This window comes from Megachile rotundata, chromosome 14 (genome assembly GCF_050947335.1).
Source record: "Megachile rotundata isolate GNS110a chromosome 14, iyMegRotu1, whole genome shotgun sequence".
In the NCBI taxonomy this organism is placed as follows: Eukaryota; Metazoa; Arthropoda; class Insecta; order Hymenoptera; family Megachilidae; genus Megachile; species Megachile rotundata.
Window position 1 is genome coordinate 9,305,424 of NC_134996.1, and position 15,614 is coordinate 9,321,037.

General features: G+C 35.0%; 1 protein-coding gene across 1 annotated transcript in view; it reads left to right on the top strand.

The window, feature by feature from the left end:
- The first annotated feature begins 1,501 nt into the window (after positions 1–1,501).
- The window catches only part of LOC105662933 (uncharacterized), a 71,339-nt gene continuing 57,226 nt past the window's right edge, over positions 1,502–15,614 (top strand). Inside the window, exons 1-2 of the mRNA XM_076539917.1 lie at positions 1,502–2,304; positions 2,381–2,529. The gene's annotated coding sequence lies outside the window, so the exon portion shown is untranslated. The remainder of the gene's footprint in view (positions 2,305–2,380; positions 2,530–15,614) is intronic.

Sequence of the window (15,614 nt, forward strand, 5' to 3'; positions counted from 1 at the left end):
TATCAAGGAAGGTGGATATGGATCAGGTAGATACTTGCAAAACTGGTAACTTGTGAAGGTGGATACTAGAAGAATGAATAACTGCAAAGTTGGATACTAGAGAGGTATATAGATACCTAGCAAGGTGGATGTGGAATAGATTGATACTTGCAAAGGTGGCAACTTATGAAGGTAGATACTTAGGAGGCTGAATGTGGTGAAGGTAGATACTAGTAGAGGTAGAAGCTTCTGAAGATAGAAACTTGAGAAGATTGAGACTTGCAAAGGTAGATACTTAGGAAGGTGGATGTGGACCAGGTGGATACTTGCAAGGGTGGCAGCTTGTGAAGGTGGATACTTAGGAAGGTGGATGTGGCGAAGGTAAATACTAGCAAAGGTAGAAGCTTGTGAAGATAGAGACTTGTCAAGGTTGATATTTAGAAGGTTAGATACCTAGGAAGGTGGATGTGGACCAGGTGGATACTTGCAAAGGTGGCAACTTGTCAAGGTGGATACTAGGAAGGTAGATATCTGGGAGGGTGGATATGGACCAGCTGAATACTTGCAAAGGTGGCAACTTGTGAAGGTGGATACTAGAAGCGTAATTATCTGCAAAGGTGGATACTAGAAAGGTATATACCTAGGAAGGTGGATGTGGACCAGGTGGAAACTTGCCTAGGTGGCAACTTGTGAATGTGGATACGAGAAGAGTGAATGCCAGCAAAGGTGGATACTGATAAGGTGATGGATATGGACCAAGTAGATACTTGTAAAAGTGACACCTTGTGAACTACATACTTGCAAAGGTAGTAATTATAACACCAGATACTTGCAAAGGTAGACACCACAAAAATGCATACTTGCAGTCCCAAGGCTCTAAATACCCGACACATATCGAACATATAAAACAAAAAGAGGATGACTACCCTTCGACAGACACTAGAAAAAAGAATACCATAACAGAAACCTAGTGCACATATGAAAAACGTCGATACTAAATAAACCACCGAATCCCGCCACCCAGCTAATACAATAGCAAGAACATCCCCAAGTAAACATCAAACTAAAATCACAGACATCCCACACAGATCTCGAAATTTCCCTGTTCCAATAAGGTAACTACCTCAAAAACCACGAGCCGAGCATACCTCTCACAAAACCACCTTAATCCTCATATCGCCGACCCCAACCCCAAGAAATTCGTCGAAATTCGTTGTTAACCGAAACCGGCGCAACATCAGCAAGTCCGAAAGTCCAAAACAATAGAACATCTGGTAACGCACAGCAGGGTGGCAGGGGTAGGCCTCGCAGGGCAGGGCAGGGCAAGAGCTGAACCTTCTAAGAGAAAGCGACGCAGGGCGGCAGAGACAGCGCACAGGGCGAAACATGAGAGTCCCGAGGGAGAACGAGACGGGTATACAGTGCGTCGAGCGTGGTAGCGACGGAGAGGGACTACAGGGAGGTGGGGGTTGTGGGAGGTGCGAGTAGGACAGATTCCCGGCGCCTGCGTGTTGATTCTTGAGAGCTCGCTCTCATCCGAAATCCAGGATTCCAGTCGCGAACGCGCCACCGGTAGAAAGTATTCGGAGGAGCGAGGATACGGTCGGTGACCTGGCTGTTAGCCGGCGAGCAGTTCACCCTCTTTCATCCCTCTCTCTCTCTGTCCCCTCTCTCCGCTTTCTCTCTCCTCCGAGCCACAAGTTAGGATCCACGAGGAACCGGCCGGCCGGTCCGCGACGAAAGGACCCTGTTCTACGGGGTCGTTCCCCAGGAAAATTCGCTACCGAAACAATTATAAACCCCGGTGAAGTGTGTCTTGTGGTCTGACGGTGTCAACGAACTCCGGAACTGACCCTGTGTGTCATCTGAACAAAGTCTGAACCATGACAGATCTCAAACCTGAGGTCTCGAAGAGTCACCCAGTGAATCTTGACTGAACCTGATCTGAAGAGATTGAGCCTGGTGTACGAGTCTGAAAGACTCCTTTCGACAAACGTGTATCCTACGAGACTAATTACAAAATTACCTGAAGATATTTGATAGTGCACGAACTTGACTAATGAGATAGTGGTTGGACGAGACATAACTGGCCAAACGAGACATAACTGGTCAAACGTAGTCTAATCAGGCTGGGATGTAATTGGCGCCGGTCAGATAGTCGCCGAGACTCGATTGGCCCTAAATTACGGTTCTGAAGAAAATCTACCTTCAGAGCCTTCTCTAAACAGACGAGTGCTCTGGAGACTAAACAAGTCTATCAGATTTATTTTGAGGAGTGTTTGAACCAGTCTGGTGGACCGCGGTCCACCTGGAACTGGAAAACGGGTGAGGATTATTGTGTAGATTAGTGATTATGTGGAAGTGGATGTGTGGTTGATAGGAAGGATTCGTGTGTTCACAGAACTTTGGACGCTCCTGATTTATCAGGATCAAGGACGTCGCAAGCACCTGGGACACGCATGGTGTAGAACGAGTGTCGCAGCTAAAAGCGATCAGCATCGCTGGCACGTGTACATGCAGCGAGTACGCTTGAACAGCTTGCATGCACAGGTAAGGGGAGCTTGCAGTTCGATTAAGAGCGATCGAACGATTAATTTCGATCAGACTTGACGCGGGGATTAGGTTCTCTGAGATTGTTTCTTTAATGTGGATTTATTTGGCGGAGATATAGTGGGCAGGTGGATAATTGGAAGATTTATTGCGTGTTCGTATTAGAAAATTGAATTTTGAGGTGTGAAATTTGGGTTAATGTGATTTTGTTTGGGAGTGAAGGGAAGTTAACTGGTGATTAGAGCAAGTTTAATATTATCAATATTATCAATACTATCAATGTTATCAATATTATCAATACTATTAATATTATCAATATTCAGATGTATCAATATTATAAATTCTATCAATGTTATCAATATTATCAGTAGTGTCAACGTTTTCAATATTATCAATATAAGCATTTCAATAAATACTATCATTATTATCAATATTATCAGTATTGTCAATATCATCAATACTATCAATATTATCAATATTCAGATTTACCAATATTGTAGATTCTATCAAAGTTATCAATATTATCAGTAGTGTCAACGTTTTCAATATTATCAATATAAGCATTCTATTAAATACTATCATTATTATCAATATTACCAGTATTATCAATATCATCAATACTATCAATATTATCAATATTCAGATCTATTAATATTATAAATTCTATCAAAGTTATCAATATTATCAGTAGTGTCAACGTTTTCAATATTATCAATATAAGCAATCTAATCAATATTATCATTATTATCAATATTATCAATATCATCAATACTATCAATATTATCAATATCATCAATACTATCAGTACTATCAATATCATCAATACTATCAATATTATCAATATCATCAATATTATCAGTACTATCAATATCATCAATATTATCAGTATTATCAATATCATCAATACTATCAAAACTATCAATATTATCAGTATTATCAGTATTATCAGTATTATCAATATTATCAATATCATCGATACTATCAATATCATCAGTATTATCAATGTTATCAATACTATCAATAGTATCAATATTATTACAATATTGTAAAGAATACATCAATTGTTTATTAACTGCTAATTCTTCATTTTTAACTAATCATTGTTTGATCGTTTTTAGTCATTGATTAAATATTCAGTTAAATGACCATCATAATTCATAATATTAATCATAACTTGTTAACCAGTCACTGATCAAACGTCAACTATTATATTTTATTAATTGAACTATCTATTATTGATTGAACGTTAACTGTGTTTTCACTGAATCATTGATCAACCATTACCTGTTAATTAATCATAGATCAGACATGCATCTCCTAATTAATCATCACTCCCTAATTAATCGTTACTTCCTATTTTATCATTAATTGTTACTTCCTATTTTATCATTAATTATTACTTCCTAAATAATCATCAATGAAACCAACAATTAATCATCAACAAAATTTATTATTAATTTATGTACAATTATGTCCCAAAAATGAATTCATAGTATATAAATGACACAATTAATTTTGATACACATTTTATTACCAGTATTTCTTTACGCTGTCATCGATCACATTACCCAGTGTTAAATAGAGTTGTTTACCATATCACGACGGAATCCAAAGTCATTGATTAACAACGATTGTCCGGAACACAATCGCCAACGTATCGCTCTTCAGCGATTTGTTTACGCTCGGAAACTGCCAAAGTCGATGAATCCACAGCAAATACGTGTTCACCGAGATTCAAATTTATTTATTTGCCCCCGTTGCCTTTTCAATGGCGGTATTATGCATGGAACAATACCTTTACTACCTCGTAGTATAATACACATAATATCGCAATAAGGAAAGATTATACGAAGGTGTAGAATATGTTTCTTCTAACATAGTGTGTTTACCAGTATTCGCTGTGAAAAGTAGAGAAAAATGTTTTACGATCGCAATTAAGTATTCTGTAGGTATACACGAGGTTATCTTATTAGACTTTTGTGAGAGGGAGCGGGTTTATGGCCGACGTGACGGTGATTCTATGTACCGATGTCATACGATGAGTTGGCGCGTGAAGAGGGTGGTGTTTAGAAGAGATATGGTGAAATGGGTTAGAATGGAAAATGGGACCATGTATTTTCGGAGGTGGAACAGTTAGCTCGAGTCGTCACGCAACAATTATTACCATTTACAAGTTTCAACGTTTCAAAGTTCTAATGTTTCAGAGTCCCAACTTTCCAAGGATCCAACCTTCCAAAGTTCCAATCTTGCAAAGTTTTAACCTTCCAAAGTTTCAACTTTACAAAGTTTTAATTTTCCAAAATTCTAACCTTCAAAAATCTCAAGATTGCAATGTTTTAACTTTGCAAAGTTTTAATCTTCCAAAGTTCTAACTTTGCAAAGTTTTAACATTTGAAAGTTCCAACCTCCCAAAGTTTCAATCTTCCAAAGTTCCACCTTCTAATAGTCCCAAACTTCCAAAGTTCCAACTTTACAAAGTTTAAATCTTCCAAAATTCTAACCTTCCAAAATTTTAAGATTGCACTCTTTTAACATTCCAAAGTTCCAACCTTCCAAATTTCTAAAGTTATAAAGTCTTAACCTTCCAAAGTTCCAGCCTTGCAAAGTATTAACCTTCCAAAGTCCCAGTATTGTAATATTTTAACCTACCAAAGTCCCAACATTGCTCTGTTTTCACATTAAAAGTACCAACCTTCCAAAGTTCAAATCATCCAAAGATTTAACCTTCCAAAGTTACTAACTTCTAACGTTATAACCTTCCACATTTTTAAGTTTCGGAATTTTTAACCTTCTCAAATTTCATCTTTTTCAAGTTTCAACCTTCTAAAGTCATTACATTCCAAAGTCTTAACCTTGCAAACTTTCAATCATCCAAAGTTCTAACATTCCAAAGTCTTAGCCTTCCAAAGTTTAAACACTCTAAAGTTTTAACCTTACAAAGTTCCAACACTTCGAAGTTTTAACCTTCCAAAGTCCTAACCTTCCAAAGTTCCAACCTTCCAAAGTCTTAACCTTCCAAAGTTCCAACCCTCCAAACTTCCACCTTCCAAAGTTCTAACCTTCTAAAGTTCCACCTTCTGATAGTTTCAACCTTCTAAGGATCCAACCTCACAAAGTTCCAACCTTCCAAAGTCCCAACCATGCAATGTTTCAACCTTCCAAAGTACTCATCTTCTAAAGTTTGAATCATCCGAAGGTTCAATCTTTCAAAGTTCCAACCTTCCACTGTTCCAACTTTCCAAAGTCCCAACCTTCCCTATGTTCCAACCTTCAAAAGTCCCAACCGTGCAAAATTCTAACCTTTCTAGTCCCCACTTTCCAAAGTTTGAATCACCCAAAGTTTCAACTTTCCAATATCCCAACGTTCCTGAATTCCAATTTTTGAAAGTCCTAACCTTTGCACATTTCGATCATTCTAAATTCGATCATTCAACCTTCTGAACTTTCGATCTTCCAAATTCCAAAGCTACGAATATTCGAAATTTCTGAAACTAAAGCTCCAAATTTCGAAACGTACATCTTCTCAAAACTTTGAATCACCTTATTCCGAAGCTTCCTAACCTCTAAATGATAGTCGACAAACGTCTCAAGAGTGTGTGAGATACATGCGTTCAGCAGTTATGGTCATTATCCTTATTTACCGAAATGAAAGTGTTCGCGATGGAATCTCTTTTACTTTGTGTCACGCGCCAACTCGTCGGTTCACATCTCCACTTATACAATTAACTCTGTCACTGATATAATTGAAAATAATCGAAAAGTATCAAAGAATACTCTCTACCCATTCTACCCTATTTCCACGATTTTATCCTCCTAAAGACTAAAATTCTTCACAAATTGATTCAATTTGACGTACTCGCGTTTTTATTCCACGCTCATTCCAATATAAGATTTTTTAATCGAAACTTTGTAGAATTCGCTACAACTCTTGGCTGACTAATTAACGGTAATAAAATGTGAAGAAAATGTGAAATAAAATGGTGAAACCATGTCAAACCACTCGTAACTTGTTAGAGTGTTATACCGGCCGGAAGGAAGTTGTTAGAACTTCGTGGACTTTTATACATTAGTTGAAATTCGTGTTTCAAACGTTTATATAACATTTCACTGATTTATGTTTGTTAATTTATGATATTATATTTCTGCGATATTAATATTTGCTGGCTGTTATATAAATTAGGGAATTAAATTTTGAACGGTGACGTTTTGGAGATATTTAAATTTATTTGTTAACTTATGTTATTGGGTTAATTGGATGCATGTGTGTATTAAATATTCAAAATTTGTATTGTTGTTAATAACAAGTAATTTATTTCTTTCTTCTTTATTACTTGCAAATGCTCGACAAGGTTAGGAATTTAAGGTACTAATTATAGTTGTTGGGCGGTTTGGGAATTTGAAATTTTGTGAAAGTTAGGGATTGAAAAATTGGGGAATTTGAGAAATTAGGACTATCATTTGGAGATTAGGAAGCTTTGGAATAAGGTGATTCGAAGTTTTGAGAAGATGTACGTTTCGAAATTTGGAGCTTTAGTTTCAGAAATTTTGAATATTCGTAGCTTTGGAATTTGGAAGATCGAAAGTTAAGAAGGTTGAATGATCGAATTTGGAATGATCGAAACGTGCAAAAGTTAGGACTTTCAAAAATTGGAATTCAGGGACGGGACATTGGAAAGTTGAAACTTTGGGTGATTCAAACTTTGGAAAGTTAGAATTTTGCAAGGTTGGGACTTTTGAAGGTTGGAACATAGGGAAGTGTGGGACTTTGGAAAGTTGGAACAGTGGAAGGTTGGAACTTTGAAAGATTGAACCTTTGAATGATTCAAACTTTAGAAGATGAGTACTTTGGAAGGTTGAAACATTGCATGGCTGGGACTTTGGAAGGTTGGAACTTTGGGAGGTTGGATCCTTGGAAGGTTGGGACTATCAGAAGGTGGAACTTTAGAAGGTTAGAACTTTGGAAGGTTGGAACTTTGGAGGGGTGGAACTTTGGAAGGTTAGAACTTTGGAAGGTTAGGACTTTGGAAGGTTAAAACTTTGGAGTGTTGGAACTTTGGAAGGTTGAAACTTTGCAAGGTTGGAACTTTGGAGTGTTGGAACTTTGGAAGGTTGAAACTTTGCAAGGTTGGAACTTTGGAAGGTTAGGACTTTGGAAGGTTAAAACTTTGGAGTGTTGGAACTTTGGAAGGTTAGGACTTTGGAAGGTTAAAACTTTGGAGTATTGGAACTTTGGAAGGTTGAAACTTTGCAAGGTTGGAACTTTGAAAGGTTAGAACTTTGGAGTGTTGGAACTTTGGAAGGTTGAAACTTTGCAAGGTTGGAACTTTGGAAGGTTAGGACTTTGGAAGGTTAGGATTTTGAAAGGATGAAACTTTGCAAGGTTGAAACTTTGGAAGGTTAAAACTTTGGAGTGTTGGAACTTTGGAAGGTTAGAACTTTGGAGTGTTGGAACTTTGGAAAGTTGAAACTTTGCAAGGTTGGAACTTTGGAAGGTTAGGACTTTGAAAGGTTGAAACTTTGCAAGGTTGGAACTTTGGAAGGTTAAAACTTTGGAGTGTTGAAACTTTGGAAGGTTAGGACTTTGAAAGGTTGAAACTTTGCAAGGTTGGATCCTTGAAAGGTTAGAAATTTGCAAGGTTAGAACTTTTGAAGATTGGAACATAAAGAAGGTTGGGACTTTGGAAAGTTGGAACAGTGGAAGGTTGAAAATTTGTATCTTTGAATTCAGGGATTTAAGAACTTGGAACTTTGAGAAATTTGTGGCTTTGAAAATTTAGGAATTCGAAAATTTGATAAATTTGTAAAATTTGAAATTCCCTAAAATTCACAAACCTTGAAAACTTGGAAATTTCATAAATTTGAAACCCAAAACCTAGGAAGGAATTTTATACTAAAAACCCCATATTCTTGAACATCCACCAACTAAAACTTCCGATGTCTTACGTTCACAACATTTCCCCCAACATCTCCCCTCTTCCAAAAAAAGTAATTTTCTGTCTTATTTAATGATTAACTCCAATTACCATAGGATGTATATTTTCGTACAGTACACATGGTTCATATTGAACGTATGTCGTTAATCGATTGTGGCCCTTGCTCTTTGCCATTATTCGTCCCATTGACTCGTTCTGCCTGAAGCTAATAGCAAATGGAATTTTTCATTCCATTTTCGACGATGTCGGAAACTCTGATGTTGACTTTGGGCGATTCCATTCGAACAGTTCGATTTTCTACCGACTCAGTGTGAAATTTTCATCGTTAAATTTCATTAACATTGAAATGCTCGCTCGTACGTCGAGCACTGTGGATTGGTTATTGATTATTAATACGCTGATGGTATTTATTTTAACTTGTTTAAATGGTGGAAGAAAAATTGTCTTGCAAAGTGGGGTTTTGTATTGTTAGAGAAGAATGAAATTATTAATTTGATGATTGGGTAGAAGTAGGAGGATTTATTTTTGAGTATATTGGTTTTTTGAAGTACTTTTTTAAATAGATTTTTATATTTTTTTTTCTGATAAATTATTGGTTCTGTTTCTGATAAATTTTAGTCTGTCAAGTTAAATTAAGTTTGTATGTCTTTGGAGGTAGAATTGGATTATTTATTAGTGGTGCGTTTGAGTATTTGTTAAAATTAATTTGTTTGAGATAATGAAATGAATTATGGATTATTTGTTGAAATAATTCACGTTTGTTATTTGCTGAAATTTATATTATTTGTTACAATTTGTATTATTTGCTGAAATTTATATTATTTGTTAAAATTTGTACTATTTGCTGAAATTTAAATTATTTGTTAAAATTTGTATTATTTGTTGAAATTTAAATTATTTGTTAAAATTTGTATTATTTGCTGAAATTTAAATTATTTGTTAAAGTTTATATTATTTGCTGAAATTTATATTATTTGTTAAAATTTGTACTATTTGCTGAAATTTAAATTATTTGTTAAAATTTGTATTATTTGCTGAAATTTATATTATTTGTTAAAATTTGTATTATTTGCTGAAATTTATATTATTTATTACAATTTGTATTATTTACTGAAAATATTATTTGGCAAATTTTGTACAATTTGCTAAAATTTGTATTACTCATTTAAATTTGCAAAAAGGTAGAATATTTGAACGAATAGAATTAATGTGTTTACACAATTAAAATTGTACCTTCACAAAGGTTATCATAATTAATTTTCCTTAAACCCCAGCAATTATTTGTACAATCATTATACAGAAATAATATGACGCATTATTAGTAAATTAGTACACGGTACAATATAATTATTTATACATTAGGTCGAATAAATGCAAAATATATCAGGGTGAAATCCGAATTTGGTGAAATACATTTAATTACTTTAATACATTGCGAGCTGCAGCGATGATCGACGATGTGTCTTTCAAATTTAATTCGGATAAATGATGAAAAAGAAAATAATTGTGGAATGTCGGTACACTTATAAATGGAGAGGAATTAGCTGTTCTTGTTTTATAAATTGAGAAATGCTTTTTGTGCTGTTGGTTGCAATCAATGACGCACCATATGCGTCTTGTAAGTAACATGAAACAGATTGATATAAAATTTACGAAATGCTTGAGTACCATTCTTATTATTGTATTTTGAAGACAATATTACAATTCTAAAAAATGCATTTTGTGCTATTTGATATATTTAGTGACGCACCATGTGCGTCTTCTATATTAACCATAAAAAATTTATGTCAATTTCAAATTAAAGGTACGAGTATCCTTATCGCAGTATTTCAAAAGACTCGACATTAATATTCTACAAAGTGCAATCTCTACTGTTTGATATAACTCAGTGACGCACCATGTGCGTCTTACAAAACAATATTTATGAAACCCAAATTGATGTTAATTTAAAATTGAAGGAGCAAATGAATGTCCTTCTTATTGTAGTCTTTTGAAGAGAACGATGTTACTATTTCAGAAAATACATTTTATAATGACTCAGATGCTTTGACGCACCAGGTGCGTCTCATGAAGTAATAAATGCAACTGAAATTCTTATGAATGTAAAATTTGAATAGCAAATGTGTATTGTATCTCGCGAAATACAATATTGCTATTTTAAAAAATATATTCTCTACTGTCTGACACATTTAATGACGCACCATATGCGTCCTCCAAAGCAATACTCATACAATAAGTAATCATGTTAATTTAAAATTGAAGAAGCAAATAAGTGTCCTTCCTATTGTAGTCTTTTGAAGAGAGCGATATTACTATTTAAAAAAATTCATTCTAAAATAACCCAGATTCTTAATGACGCACCTGGTGCGTCTCACGAAGTAATAAATGCAACTGAAATTCTCATGAATGTAAAATTTGACTAGCAAATGTGTATTGTATCTCGCAAATACAATATTGCTATTTTAAAAAATATATTCTCTACTGTCTGACACATTTAATGACGCACCATATGCGTCCTCCAAAGTAATACTCATACAACTCGTACTGATATTAATTTAAAATTGAAAAATGATATCCTTACTACTAATATCATCCCAAATACCAATATAAATAATTAAAAATAATTTTCTAAGAATGCAAACCCGTCTAATAACCCCAATCACAATAATTTCCCCAAAACACTGAAACAATTCACAACACAAAATTTTCTCTTAAATAAAAACTGATGCACCCGTTCAGAATCGCGAAAAAATTGAAGACATCTCTGAAATAAAGATACTACTAAAAATCCTTACAAACGCAAGTAATTCCAGGGAGAACAATAGTCGTAGGAAACAATACAAGAAAAACATGGTTGTATACGACCGTTTTGGAAATACGTCTGGCAAACGATCCGTGTCCCCTTACTATATCTCTCATTCCATTTGCCATGTTTTCTAAAATGCATACGTTATTTTGAAAAGTATAGCGAACGAGAGCCGTTCGAGGAAACTTCAGAAAAGAATTCCATTTAGAATTCTCGGTGTTACGTTAACGTTTACTGTCTCCTGAAAGGAGCCCCGACAAAATTCCTTCCTCGACGCACAAAAAAAGAACCAGCCTTTTATGTAATGAAACGTAAAGGGAACGTTGTCGGACCAAATACGATGAACTAACGGAGCTACAGAAGTTCTCCGTCGACATAATCATCGCTGTGCTCGACGATGTCGGGAGAAATAATAAATTAACCTTTTGCGGAAATGCGATGTTTTTCTTGTCGGTAGACGTTTATTCAATTTACGACACTGTACTTTTCTTCGATGAATGTGCACGTTTCTACCTTGCGTTTCATTTTATTTACATTTTCATGGTATTTGAAATCAGTGGCAATTTTATTTTGCAAGACGCACGTGGTGCGTCGTCACTTGCATGTTATAAGACGTAGTGTTTTAAATATTTTCTTCTTCTAGACACTGTAATGGACGAAGTACCTGTTTACCCTTTTTTTGCAAGTTTAAATTATAATTAAAAAAAATGCATTCTGTTCTATTCGATATATTTAGTGACGCACCATATGCGTCCTCTATAATAATAGTCATGAATGACAATTTATTTCAATTTCAAAATGAAGGCACTATGAAGGTATAATACATACTCAATTTTAATTAAATTTGAAAACAAAAAGAATCTTGATATTTTTAAAATAATTTTAATGTTGTATACACAGGAATTTTTGTTTAAAAAAAATGTTTGAAGAATAATTGTTAAGAGTTTCCAACAAGATTTCACAATTGCACCTTTCGTTCACTACAATCGATTCTCCTAAATCTTAAACAACCACTTAAAACACTCGAAGACCCACTTTTCTTACCCTCTCGAGACACCCTTAAGTAACCCTTCCTAAAGTGGTGAAAATAATTCCGAAGATAGGTATCTAATAAAATTGTCGTGTTTTAACTTTAAAACACCGCATTTTATATCATAATTATACTTAACACAACATTTTTATTTCATAATAAATACATTAACTAAAAATTATTAAAACTTTATGAAACACATACAAAATTTTTCATTTTCTGATTTGTTAAGAAGAAAGGTCGATGCGGGCTTAAATTATATTCAGGTTAGAATTTTAAATGTTTTCAATGTTGTACTTTAAGGTTAGGTTAGATATGTCACATAAGTAGTGTCATATTAATTAAATATTATAACTTGTTAATAATGTATGGTACAATATTTATTTTATTCATGTAAACAAAAACATGTATCCATTTAATTTTTGTTATAATTTTAAACTTGTTCATTATTGTGTTATGAGGTTAGGTATATTAGTATAAATATTATGTTAGCAGTTAACTTACTAATATTCACATATTACTACATATTAAATATCATATCTAATAATACACAGTATTACAATTATTTTATACATTTAAACAAGAACTTGTCTTTTCCCAAAAGAATGTATAGTACAATATTTATTTTGAACATTTAAACAAAAGCTTGTTTGTCTTCCATTTTTCTTATCATTTTAAACTTCATCATCATTGTGCTTCCCAAGATGAATTTCCTATAATGTCGCATATATTAAATATTATATTCAATAAACAATATATAGTATCACAATTATTTTACAAGTTTAAAAAACATATCATCACATCATTTTTACTATCATTTTGAACTTCTTCATTATATTAAGTATTTTCTAATCAGATACAATAATATAAAATGCGATAAATATTACACCTAATAAATAACAAATAGCATAATGTTCACTCATCAAGTTTAAATATAAACGCCCCTCCATTTTATATCCTTCAACCATTTTGAGCTCCACAATTTTGAGGTAAATACTATGTAATACTACCGCGTGAGAAAATTTCAGTGTTATCTCGAAACGTTACAATTTCGTTCTGTAATAGCTGTCGTGCGAGGAACGGGAGGATTGGGAATAAAAATTTTTATTAGAAGGCCGGAGTTCTGCCAGATAAGCCGGTATATCAGCTTTACGAGGCGTGTATCCGCGCAAAGCGTCGGACGACACTATTCCCCGCCAGCAATTGTGTGCTTTCGATCGTCTTAACACGTTTACTATTCATCGTACATCCTCGACAAACACAATTTCGTAACTAGTGGATCCACAGACCTGCCTCCCGCGAATTCAAATGTGTGTTTCAAATTTCGAGAATTGTAGAACAAGAACGTGAGATTGTAAAGTCCCAAACGATCAAACGTGTCTGAAACTATCGGAAACGATACCGAATACGATTATCGTTGATTTCACGACGACCGACGTCAACGACGACCAAGTATCGTCAACGATGAGTTACAGAGCTTCAACGTGCTTCCAGTCGATTCTACGTGTCAAAAATTATCGAAAACGATACCAAACACGGTTTTCTATCGATTCGACGATCGACGTCGTCGACAGGTTCCGTCGCCGCCAAAATCTGTACAGCAAATTTAGGCTGTCTCGCGAGACTACCCTGAAAATTTCAAGTGAAAAGACGCAAAATTGCGGCCTGTGGAGACAAACGAACAGACGAACGGATCGAGTCCCAGGAGCCTTGTTCGGTAAATGTGGGAAGAGAAATTTGGAAATTTGAAATATTAGGTATTTGGAGGTTAGGAAATTGAAGGACCTGGAAATGAGAGTTCCTCGAAGTTTCAAATGAAAAGATGCAAAATTGCGGTCTGGGAGACAAACGAACACAATCCGAAATCTCATAAATTTCAAATCGCACGTATTCCAAATCTCACAAATTCCAAAACTCTCAAATCCCAATTCTCCCAAATCCCAACTCTTCCAAATCCCAAATCTCCGAAATTCCACTCACCCCAAATCCCAAATCTCCCAAATCCCAACTCTCCCAAATCCCAACTCTCCCAAATTCCAACTCTTCCAAATTCCAAATCTCCGAAATTCCACTCACCCCAAATCCGAAATCTCCCAAATCCCAACTCTCCCAAATCCCAACTCTCCCAAATTCCAAATCTCCGAAATTCCACTCACCCCAAATCCGAAATCTCCCAAATCCCAACTCTCCCAAATCCCAACTCTCCCAAATTCCAACTCTTCCAAATTCCAAATCTCCGAAATTCCACTCACCCCAAATCCGAAATCTCCCAAATCCCAACTCTCCCAAATCCCAACTCTCCCAAATTCCAACTCTCCGAAATTCCACTCACCCCAAATCCCAAATCTCCCAAATCCCCCAAATCCCATATCTCTCAAATCCTAAATCTCCCAAATCCCTCAAATCCTCCAAATCCCAAATCCCACATCCCCCAAAATCGAGTACCAGGAACCTCAGACAAATGTGAGAAGAGAAATTTGGAAATTGGAAATGACAAAAACTTAGGTACTTGAGGGTTAGGTACTTGAAGGTTAGGAAACTGGAACTGAGAATTTAGAAATTGCAAATGTATTTAGATTTTGACTGATATTTGAACGATTTATGTTGTATTTCAAGAATGAAAATCTTTCTTTTCACGCAAACTTTCTCTTGTCACTAAAAGATTAAATCAAAATTCCAGAACGTTAACTTATTCACGACACTTCCTAGATATTTTCGTGCCGGATGGGAATGGCGTAGGATTGACAGGATGTTTGTGAAACAGGAAGTGACTACAACGGAATTGGTGATACTAAATTTGTACTGCTGACCGGGATAGGGAAATAGATACCTCGGGTGATGTGTAGGATACATATTGATGGATTTGGTACCGAAATAGTCGCGAAAGATGCTCGTACGTTGTTTTATAATGGAAGAGTAAAAACAGAGAGTAGCTCTGAATTCGCGCTTCTATATTTGTGTCTCTTGTTTTTGGAATGGAAAACTCGTTGTGACAATCTTATATTATTAAGGTGGTTTATTGCACTTGACAGTCGTGTGTTAAACACTCAGAGTGTTAAATTTTCACAATTTTGAAACTTTCAATTATTAGATATAAAAATTTGTAAGTTTTTGTGTTTTGAATTTTGCAAGTTTCAAAATTCTCAAATTCCAAATTTCACATATTCCACATCGTACAGATTCCAATTCTCACAAGTTCCAAATTTCACAAATTCCTAAACTCTCAAATTCCAAATCTCACAAGTTCCAAATCTCACAAATTCCAAATCTCACCAATTCCAAATCTCCCAAATCCCAACTCTCCCAAATCCCAACT